General features: G+C 30.3%; 1 protein-coding gene across 8 annotated transcripts in view; it reads right to left on the bottom strand.

Annotated features, from left to right (window-relative positions):
- LOC145286286 (uncharacterized) overlaps positions 1 to 12914 on the bottom strand; it is a 144842-nt gene that overhangs the window by 26679 nt on the left and 105249 nt on the right. The window contains exon 1 of one of the 8 annotated variants that reach the window (XM_080135140.1): positions 7674 to 7766. The exons of the other annotated variants lie outside the window; for them this stretch is intronic. The gene's annotated coding sequence lies outside the window, so the exon portion shown is untranslated. Of the gene's footprint in view, positions 1 to 7673; positions 7767 to 12914 lie in introns of those variants that run through there. 8 annotated transcript variants of the gene reach the window in all.

Below are 12914 nucleotides of genomic sequence, written 5' to 3'. Positions count from 1 at the left end.
TGGTTTCGGTTTCGATTATAGCTAATAGCACTCAAGTTATCTATTTTTGAAATCACTACTTTATATTGGGTACAATATAATATATAATAAATAATTTTTTGGTTTCGGTTTCAATTATAGTTGACGACACTCAATACATCTACTTTTATTTTTTAAAGCACTACTTCATATTGAGTATAATATAATCTGCATCTTAATACGATAGCGTGTGTGTTATTTTATTTGTCTTACATTTTTTTCTCCCAAGTGGCTGTCGTCTAATTGTTATGATCTTCCATTTTCTTGTATAATTATTATTGAACTGCCGCTTGGAATATCCACAGGTCCCACTAATAAATATTTTAGAAATATTTTAGAAATAATATCTTATAGGATTTTGTTTAACTTCTTAGTTTTAATTTAAACCTAAATACGAAATTTAGGAAATAATGGCTATAGAATTTTTCAATAAAAGAGGTCGGCAAAGAACTGATTCTATATGCGTGAATTGAATTCAATGAATTTTTGGGGGTAGCTGATTAAAAACACGAGAATAATTAAGTGTTCTAGTTCTTAGGTTTCTGCGAACTTTAAATATCCATTATCGTTTATTAACATTTTTTCGTATGAAATTTTTTTCAATTACAAATAAAACAAAAAAAAAAAAACAGAAAAAACAAAACAAAACAAAAAAACAAAACACACACACACACACACACACACGCACACGCACACACACACACACACACACACACACACACACACACACACACACACACACACACACACACACACACACACACACACAGAAAAACTTTTCAACCATTTTCTGAGGAATATAGTTTTGTCTCCAACAAGCTGTTTCATGGACATTCGCTATTCAGCGAGATACGTGTAAGACGTACTTCAAACTTTACACACCGTTTACATAGAGGGAAAAATCTACTTATGTATATTATTTTTCATCTTTGTTTTCGTTTATAATTTTTTTCATGCACTTCAACAAAAAATGTTCTCTTGTTCTATATCAAAAATTCATATTATTTCCACACACACACACACACACACACACACACACACACACACACACACACACACACACACACACACACATATATATAATTATTTTTTTTTTTGCTATAATAATTAAATACCTACAGAAACTAGTGTTTCATCCTTTCCGGAATCTTCAGTGCAGGGTGTCATATATATATATATATATATATATATATATATATATATATATATATATATATATATATATATATATATATATATATGTGTTGAGTCAGTTGAGTTTAGTAAGGGATAGGGAGTGAGGAAGGAAGGTAGTATTTAAACACTATAAAGTTTTTGTTGAAATATTCATAGTTTTGTTTTTCTTAAAAACATGCGTTTCTCGTGACTCACCCTCTCTCTCTCTCTCTCTCTCTCTCTCTCTCTCTCTCTCTCTCTCTCTCTCTATATATATATATATATATATATATATATATATATATTAAGTAATGTGATTTATAATTTAAAATTTTAAAAATTTTTTAAATTTAAAATTCAAAATTTAATTAAATTAAAAATCAGTTTCATAAGAAGGAACAACAACAAAGTCAATTATCTGTACGATCGTTTCGGAAATCCGTGCTTTTTATTTGTGGTATACATGAAGTCACGTAGAACAATTATACATAGTTTTTTTGGTAAGCACGGTCTCCTCATCAGCAAATTTAGGAGGATTTCTATTGAAATATCTATATATACATGACTACTTCATTTAATCACATACATTTTATGCGTATATTTTCAGTATTTACTTCAACAGTGCCCAATACATAGGTAGAGCTAGGTACTAAGTTATAAAAAATATATGGCAATTCAGCTACACGCAATATTCCGCATTTCATTCTCGTGAGAGAATGAAACGCGTAATATTCTGTGTAGCTTAATTGCCATATATATTTTATAACTTACTATATATATATATACATAATATAAAGCTGAATGTGTGTATGTGTGTGTGCGTGTGTGTATGTGGTCACGAATAGGCTCCTATATGGTTGACTATTTTAAAAAACTGATTACATATAATGATAGAAGATGTATCGAGACACAGGAATGGGTATGTTTGATCTGGCAGAACGGTGGTTCATTAAAATTGTGGGGTCTGCGTTCGCGCCTGGTCCACAAAGTATGGAAATAAAAAATTTAAAAATTAAAAAAAAAACGTTTACAAGTGTTTTTAATATAGATGTACATCAGAATACTTTTATAAGTATGTTTTAACTTAAATAGGGATGGTATAATAAAATTGTGGGGTCTGCGTTCGCGCCTGGCCTCCATAGAATGGAAATAGGCACAGACTTTAATAAAGACTTTTCATATCTATCTGCGTAAGTATACTTTGATAATTATGTTTCAGTTTGAAGAAATGTGGTATTATATAATTATGGGTTGTTCGTTCGCACTTGACCTCCATAGAATGGAAATCTGTCACAAAGTTTAACAAGGTTTTTTTATATAGATCCACAGAATATTGTGATTAGTGTTTCAGTGTGAACAGGTATGGTATAATAAATTATGGGGTTTATCTATTTTATTTTTACCTTCATCATATTTTGCTTTGGTTTTGATACCTCCAAATTCAACCCAAATTTACAACCCTTCCTTTTCATAACCTATCATACTTTCATAAATCAGAGATCATTTTCTGTAGGCTGTTTTTGAACCCAGTCAACGACGGATACTTTTGCTAGTATATATATATATATATATATATATATATATATATATATATATATATATATATATATATATATAGATAGATAGATACGACAGTTTTTCGATTACCCGAACTATAACTATAACTTAGATTTACTCAATAATATAAAAAATATTTCAAAAATATACTGATAGATAAACTTGCATAATCCTTCATTTGCATATTTACTTTTAAAAGTTCCTAATAAATTAATTTCTATCCGATTCTATTTCATTATATATACTCAAAAATTGAATGCGCGCGCAAGTACAGTGCAACCAGTGAAACAATAGAAAATACAGTGGATTATAAAGGCCTTAATAACAATTTTAAATATGGTATTTGTTCAAAACAGAACCAAATGCACATACAAATGAACCTTTACTTTGGTATTCTATCGCTTTTTGACCCAAATTTTTAATAAAATTATTTAAATCAAACTTTTTAATAAAGCTATTTTAATCAAACTTTTAAATAAAATTATTTAAATCAAACTTCTTTATAAAACTATTTAAATCAAACTTTTTAATAAAACTATTTAAATCAAACTTTTTAATAAAGCTATTTTAATCAAACTTTTAAATAAAATTATTTAAATCAAACTTCTTTATAAAACTATTTAAATCAAACTTTTTAATAAAACTATTTAAATCAAACTTTTTAATAAAGCTATTTTAATCAAACTTTTAAATAAAATTATTTAAATCAAACTTTTTAATAAAACTATTTAAATCAAACTTTTTAATGGTCGGCAGTTTACTGTCTTTTTAAATAAGGTAAAACCCGTTATTCAAATTCATGGTGTCGAATTTTGGAGGTAACACGCTCTCCAAAATGAGGCACTCTGAATTGATATTTTTTATTAAAAAACATCCATTTATGTAACTATATTTTGTTTACACACACACACACACACACACACACACACACACACACACACACACACACACACACACACACACACACACACACACACACACACGCACACACACACGCACACACACACGAACATATAAATATATATATATATATATATATATATATATATATGCGGGGATCATGATATCATCATTAGATCACTCTGACAGATGGTAAAGACATTTAAAAACAAATGCTTAAATTTCAACAATATTTCTCGCAGTTGACGGTGTCCGTGTAGATTTGGTCCTTGCTAATAGAGTAAGAGATGGCTTCGTTGCCGGGTTCGAATCTCCCGACCGCGTATAATCGTGACGCCCTTCCCTGATGATTCATTCCCGAAAGGATGAAACACTAGTGTCTGTAGGTATTTAATATTTATTATAGTATATACTAACATTTCAGCGCGGCGTTGCCCGGGTTTTGGATGTGTCTGTTGAGCAAAAAAAAAAAAGCGTTTTTTTTTTTTAACTTTGACCCATTAACATTTATTGTTTTGGTCTCAAATCAAGTGATTAAGTTAAATCCATGTCCACGAAACCTATATGTAAAATTTCAAATGTTTAGACCCAAAATTGACGCAGAACGTTGGTAGAGTTCTCAAATGTTAAATCGTTGAACTTTGACCCCGTAACAGACAAATTTCTGCCCGAGAAAGGATTGCAAAGACTTTCCCAAATCTCAGTACCCTGTTTATCAAATTTCCGGTCTGTAGACTTAAAAATGACAGAGTAATTGCATAGGGAAATGTACACACACAGACACATAACCACTTTCACTTATATATATATATATATATATATATATATATATATATATATATATATATATATATGCTAGCATGGGTGCCCGGCGTTGCCCGGGTATTTGAGCAAAAAAAAAAAAAAGATAAATTTTTAAAAACTTTGACCCATATTATGACTCCTTAAAATTCATTGTTTTGGGCTCAAATCAAGTTATTACGTTTGATCCATGTCCTATATCTATATCTAAAATGTCAAGTGTTTATAACAAAAATTGTAAGAGGAGTTTAGTAAAGTTCTCAAAAGTCAAATCATTGAACTTTGGCCCCTTAAAAACCAAATTTGTGGCCGAAATCTCAGTACCCTGTATATCAAATTTCAAGTCTGTAGACTAAAAATTCATTTTAGAGTCATTGCGTAGGGAAATGCACACACACACACACACACACACACACACACACACACACACACACACACACACACACACACGGTCACTTTTATAGATATACTAGCATGTGTACCCGGCGTTGCCCGGATGTTCGGAGGTGTATGCTGAGCAAAAAAAACAAAACAAAAAAAAACGGTCAATTTTTTAAAATGTTGACCCCTATTATGACCCCTTAAAATTTATTGTTTTGGGCTCAAATCGAGTTATTAAGTTAGATCCATGTCCAAGTAACCTATATCTAAGATTTCAAGTGTATAGACCCAAAATTGTCGGAGGAGTTTTAGTAGAGTTCTCAAAAGTCAAATCGTTGAACTTTGACCCCTTAACAGATAAATTTCTGGCCGAAAACCGAGCACATAGATTTCCCCAAATCTCAGTACCCTGCATATAAAATTTCCAGTCTGTAGACTAAAACTTGACAGAGTTATTGCGTAGGGAAATGTACACCCCCCACACACAGACGCGTTCACTTTTATAGATATACTAGCATGGGTGCCCGGCGTTGCCCGGGTGTTTGGAGGTGTATGTTGAGAAATAAAAAAAAAACAAAAAAAAAAAAAACACAAAACAAAACAAAACAAAACAAAATTAGCAAAAACAGTCAATTTTTTAATTTGACCCCTATTATGACCGCTTAAAATTCATTGTTTTGGGCTCAAATTGAGTTATTTAGTTAGATCCATGTCCAAGGAACCAATATCTAAAATGTCAAGTGTTTAGACCCAAAATTGTCGGAGGAGTTTGTTAGAGTTCTCAAAGGTCAACTCGTTGAACTTTGACCCCTTAACAGTGAAATTTCTGGCCGAAACCCGATCACATCGATTTTCCCAAATCTCAGTACCCGGTATTTCAAATTTCGAGTCTATAGACTAAAAATTGACAGAGTTATTGCGTAGGGAAATGTACACAGATAAACAGACACACAGACACACAGACAGACAGACACGTTCACTTTTATATATATATATAAATATATATATATATATATATATATATATATATATATATATATATATATATATATATATATATATATATACGGATAGATAGATATAGATGTATATCTATAAAAGTAAACGTGCCTGTGTGCCTGTGTGTACATTTCCCTACGCAATAACTCCGTCAATTTTATGTCTACAGACTCGAAATTTGATATACCGAGTACTGAGATATGGGAAAATCTTTGTAATCGGTATTCGGTCAGAAATTTGGCTGTTAAGGGGTCAAAGTTCAGCGATTTGACTTTTGAGAACTCTACCAAACAAATTTTGGGTCTAAACTTGTTTTTTGTTTGGCTCAACATACACATCCAAACACCCGGGCTGAAATTATATATATATATATATATATATATATATATATTCACACACACACACACACATACTAGAACCCCGCGATACGGCATTAAAAATTATTAACAAAATACTGTACAGTATATTATACACATGTATATAATCAAATTACATTAAGACGGGGCAAATACCGTAACCAGGGACCGGAAAAAACACCATATTCCACATTATAACCTGGAAAAAAACATTATATTTGGACTACCGTATCCGGGGTTCTACTGTATACACACACACACACACACACACACACACACACACACACACACACACACATATATATATATATATATGTATATATATATATATATATATATATATATATGTATATATATATATATATATATATATATATATATATATATATATATTGTCTGCGAAGATAGAAATAAATAAATAAATAGTAAAAAATAAGTCCTTTCTAATGAAAACCTAAAACTATGTTTAACTTATTTTCAACTTGCATGGTTACCCAGCGTTGCCCATGAAGATAGAAACCTAAATAGAAGAATTAATAGTGCATGTGTAATATTTCTCTCTTAAAACATACCTCTGTTTCTCTCTTTTTATTTCTCTCTGTGTATATATATACAGAGAGAGAGAAAGAAAGAAAGAAAGAGAGAGAGAGAGAGAGGAATATTTCATTCCTCTCTCTCTCTCTTTTTCTTTCTCTCTCTCTGTATATATTACAGAGAGAGAAATAAAAAGAGAGAAACAGAGGAATGTTTAAAGAGATAAATATTACACATGCACTATTAATTCTTCTATTTAGTTTTCCATCTTCTCGGGCAACGCTGGGTAACCATGCAAGTTTAAAATAAGTTAAACATAGTTTTAGATTTTCATTAGAAAGGACTTATTTTTCACTATTTATTGTTCGGTACTTTTAGTCCGTACCTGCGATTTTTATCTTTGAAGAAACAGCAAAAAAAACAAACAAACAAACGAAAATAGCTTTAAATTAGTAACATTAATTTTGATATAAAAATGAGAAAAAGATCGGTTTTTGTTTACAATGGTAATCTTTTAAACGAACGCATTTCAGGTGAAAATATTATTACGTACTTAAATGTTATCGCGAAATTAGTGGAATTTCCCCAGATTACGATAATTATTCAAATAGAAAAAAATAATTACAAGTGAAAATAGAATTTATTGAATCATCGAGTTTTATCGTATGTTTTAATGTGCAAGAAGTGTGAAACGATTTCAGTATGATAAAGCAAGGCAGATAACATTTGATAAAAAATTGACCTAAATTAAGAGTCATTTTAAATCATAGTATGTCTAAATGTAATTGTGGATATTTTTGTTAAAAAACGTCTAGTATATCTTCTGTTTGTAATTTTCCGTAATTTTTTGAATTTATATATTAATTTCGCTATGACACGTCAGTACGCAATAATGTTTTCACCAGAAATGGGTGGGGTTAAAAGATCAATAATGTAAACGCAGGACCGAAACTTCTCTCGATATATACCCACACAACTCTTGGAAAAGCCGACGCCAGGTATTATTGTAACATAGCACGGTGCAGGTATATAAATGCATGGGAAGTGACGTCATCAGTGGGATAAAAGGGCTATAAAAAAGAGAAAGATAAATATCTTATGAGAGACAAGATACCGTTCGAGATCTCGTAAGAGACGCGGAGAACGTTCTAGGTCGCGTGGGGGACTTCACGGTCATAGCGACGAGGAAATAAAAGTTGTACAGAATCAAAAAGCGAGTCGGAGTTATTTCCTATTCTTTGTCTTGGTCTCCTTTGCGATTGAAACTGCAGACAACGTTAGTTGGGCCACGGAAAACATTACATTATAAAAGAAAGGAAATAAATGAAATAAAAACCAAAAAGGAAAAAAATAAACAGCAACTGAAAACAAAACAAAAAATAAACTAAATAACGTCAATTTCGCAATTGACATCAGTTTACAAAGAAGAATGCAGTGTCGAAAGAAACACATGGTCCCTGATATATAATTATGTTTAAATTTGCAAAGTGCCTTTACTTATTTCTCTTATCCATCCTCCCGTCTACCGTAAGGATTGTGCCCCTAGTCAAGCAGGGTCTCTTTAGCAAATACCTATTATTCGATAGGATTTCGAGGAAGATTGACATAACGACATATATTAACGCCAAATATATCCCACAAATGCAAATAGCATTTGCTCTCAGAATTAAAACCAAATGCCGATCACCCTCGTTTAAAGGAATTTTGCCTCTACCTGATTGCTATACTGTCACACCACAATTTTGCCATTTTGGGATTTCAAATATACAAAGAACAAAGTTAATTTAATTTATATATATAAAAACTATTTTTCTCAATCCTAATGACCTAACAAAACAGCTAAATTTTTTTAAAATACAGATTGGAGAATGCATTCATTTCAGGCGAGGTGTAGGTTTGAATTGTTATTTACTTTCTCGTTTTCCTCTTCATATATATATATATATATATATATATATATATATATATATATATATATATATATATAGTGTGTGTCGGGATACGTTGAGAAGAAATTGATCAAGTATTCGATCGCAAAAATGTGAGAGCTAAAATAAAAATTAATTATTTAAAAACTGTATGTTACATATTTCATAACCGTACCATGGTTTCATTGACACGGACTCGCCTTTTGCTTTTTCTGTAATGACATTCTAAATGATAATAGATCAATACTACGTCTCTGCAACATTTAGCACATAGTTTATTTGTATACCCCCTATCTCTCTCGTTATATATATATATATATATATATATATATATATATATATATATATATATATTGTTTTAACAAAAACCAAGACATCAAGGAATGGATTGATATATAAGTTACCAAAATCCTTATATGTATCCATAACGTTGAAAAGGGAAGTAACTTATATTTCAACTAAACCTTTAAAGTTTCGAACGTACAGAGTCACCTCCCTTTCTACATCTAAGATATCCGATAATCGTAAATCTTAATAGGCAGGAACCAAAGAAAATAAAAAATAAAAAATAAATTGAGGTCCTTAATTTTAAATGAAGAATGAGAATGAACTCAGTATAGGGTAATGTTAAACTTTCTTTACTTATTGAATAAGTTTTACACAAAAACCGTTTTTTTTAAATCACATAAATAGGTTAACCGATATTTTTGTAAATAAACAAAGCAAATTCCAGATACGAAACAAACAATAATATAACTTAGTTGATTAGCCTGGATTAGAAAAAAATAATATAAATTAAATAAAGAAATAAAGAAATTTAATTTAAGAAATCAATGAATAGTATTAGTAAAACATATTAAGTGGACATAGGTAATTAATTAGTGGTAACGTTGTATGATAATTTGTTGGAGAATTTTTAAAATGGAAATACGAAAATAGGTAAATATATGAAACTTTACAAATTTTGCAAGGTTGAGAGATAAAATATTCTCGCTTGTTTTCTTTTCCTTATAAAGAAAATGGTTTCCATAATGTTTTATTGTTAAAGTATTTTTTATTCAATAAGTCAGACGAAAGGCTGTTTTTGTAAAAATTTTAAAACGGCATAATGTTTGAATTTGTCCGATTAGTCTTGAAACAATTGTAACTAACGATGGAATACACTATTTGTTGATATCAATCCATTTCCTGATATTTTGGTTTTTGTTAAAACAATATATGAATGCTCAATTATGAAATACGATAATTTTGTAGCTTACAGTTTAAGTCATCTCTTTTTGGTTTGAAAATTATTGGTATATGAACGATTACTGAATTATCAATTATATAAACCCAGTAAAATTCGGATTACTATCAATAAGACTATATATACATATATATATTTATCCTTATCGATCTGATGTTATAATAAAGTTATATGCAAATTTTATTATTAATCTTACTTCTCTCTCTCTTTCTCTCTGTATATATATATATAAATATATATATATATATATATATATATATATTAAATTGTCACGAAAGAACAAATACTCGGAGATATACGAGTAAAAGAAAAAGAAACGAATAGGAATTCGTGTAAAATAATATATATATATATATATACACACACACACACACACACACACATATATATATATATATATATATATATATATATATATATATATATATATATATATATTGCATGTACAAATAAGATGGAGGAGGTATGGAAACGATTAAAATATATCTCCCAAAAAGTTCAAAGATTTAATAAATTCCTTTGTTAACAGAGAGAAGGCTTGTGTGAAAAATCAAGACTGATTGCAAAATCTTTAAATGATTTTGAGAGTCAGCTTGGTGCAACATTCTAAAAGTTCATTTTATATGCATTGCCACAAGCTGGATTTTCGATTAGGCAGGCCAGTTGCAGATTTCAAGGCAGAGGAGGTGCGAAAACGACGTGGCTTGCCCAGTTTAATTTCTACTGGTATATGTTTGTTGATGCATGTCTGCAAATTTAACGAAGTATATGGTACATACATTTTATATATGTGTATATATATTATTTGACTCGAATTTCCATTCGCTTTTTTACTCGTATATCCGCGAGTATTGGCTCTTTCGTGACAATTCATTTGTTTGTTTTTTTTAAATTTTTTTTTTTTAGTTTTTGCATTTCTGTAATATACCAACAATAACTCCTGACGAGTATCTTGGCGGAAAGGATCCTTAATCGCTGTAGTTTCTAAGATGTAAATCCACTGAAACCCCGATGTTATTTTCCTTCCTTATCAAATAACAGAATAAGAATGACTATTTAAAATTGAAAAGATCCGGCCCAATTACGCTGCTTTTACTAAAGGAAATGCAACAGAAAAATGTATGCACATATGTAGCCAATAATGTCTGTATGAATAAAAAAAAAACATAGTATATATTACAAAATAATATCTTACGTTTGTATATATAAATTATTAGTATGAAAAATATAGGAACGTTTATATATTTTCTGTTTATTTCCTTTTTGTTGATATATAGAAACACAAAATGTCTTTACACACACACACACACACACACACACACACACACACACACACATATATATATATTAGAGAGAGAGAAAGAGACTGAGAGAGAGAGAGAGAGAGAGGGGGGGTGGAGAGAGTATACATCACAACGTGTCTGATTTTAATTAGTAAGATTAATGTATCCATACGCACTCATTAATTTCCGTACTACTGCTGTCATCTACTTTGTTTTTATCTTTCTGATAAAATATAGTTACCCTGGGTTCAATTACAAGTTTATGGGTTTTTCAAAATAAATAATCTAGCTGTTTATTCGGTCACTAGGTAACTTCCGGTCACAAAACGTCAGTAAACGGAAGTAACGTTCGCGAGCAGCAAACATAGAGTGCATACAAAATATTTCCCACTGAAATAATATGACCAGATTTTTTAAAAAATAAAAAAAAAAGTTATACAATTTTTAGCGATAATTTTGAAGTGTCTAATGACCGTTTCTACAAATTTGGCCAGAATTTCAACCAATGAAGAAGCTGTTTACAAAAGCTTACTTCTCCAACAACAGCCGGAACTGATGGCTAATCCGCAAAACTCGTATATTATGAACATCTCGTATTGAAATAGATTAATCCGAAAGTTTGGTATGTTTATCATATTACCAGCAAAGTCAAAACACTTGATTCGAAGTTAATTCAAATTAACACCATGGACGCACCCTCTTTTTTATATACTGTATATGTATATGCGATGCCATTTTCAAAAATAATTAATTTGCAAAGTACATTTTATTAATCAATTATTATTTGTTTTTATTTTTTAAGATTCAATGATTGTATTGATTGCTATATAACAAATACTGCTGCTTAGGTATATTGTTTTTATTTCAAGGAGAAAAGTTTAGTATTTACGTCCATTTGTTCTGACCCCCCCTTTACTTTTATGGATTGGCCTGATTTTCAAGAAATTGGATCTGTTTATAAGATAACAGTAAATCTCTTCGAAACCATTGTTAATGAAAATTGATTGTGGACGCGGTATGCCAGGTTCGAATTCTACATGACTTTTAATAATAAACCTGCGAATACATTTTGAAAAATGAATAAATCCATATGTTCCCCACCCCCGCATCTTTATTGAATAGTGTAATGAAGAATAGTAGGATAGACTTGCTTGTGCTATTTGTCTAGAAGAGAACAACTCCGGTAATTTCGCGTCAGCATCTTCCGGCAGGTTACATAAGTAGGCGAAAGATGCTGAAGTGATTCGCCAATCAGCCACAAAAAAATGGCAAAGCGTTAAATTCAGTAAACTAAGAAATTATTTTAAAATCCAACACGCTTTATCAACGTTAAATCCACTCTTTTCCCAAATTAAGAATGGCTTTCTAAAAGACAACAGCAAAAAAAAAAAAAAAAAAAAAAAAAATAAAAATAAACTCATCATGTGGAGAAGGGAGGAGAACGCCGCGTTTTGGATTAATCATAACAGTCTTCGCTTCGGCATCTTCCATCTGCTTACGTAAGACGTCGAGACAAAGTTGCCGGAAATTGGACCGCAAAAAAGGATTAATACCTTTCGCTGCTTATTCCAGCATTTTTTTTATGGTGGACTCAAACAATAGCTGATAACTTTTGATTAATTGCAAAATTTTCAAAAAGTAACATGTTTTTTTTTAAATACTTACTCACTCACAAAGGTCAGTTTGCTATGTAATTTTCAGAAAAAAATACTTATAATTTTTTTTTTTTAGCAAACATGGGTGCTATATAATTTTA

The sequence above is a fragment of the Euprymna scolopes genome, chromosome 10, assembly GCF_053919585.1.
Source record: "Euprymna scolopes isolate OS-2025 chromosome 10, ASM5391958v1, whole genome shotgun sequence".
NCBI lineage: Eukaryota > Metazoa > Mollusca > Cephalopoda > Sepiida > Sepiolidae > Euprymna > Euprymna scolopes.
The sequence above is the reverse complement of the archived record's forward strand: the minus strand, read 5'-3'. Positions and strand labels throughout refer to the sequence as shown.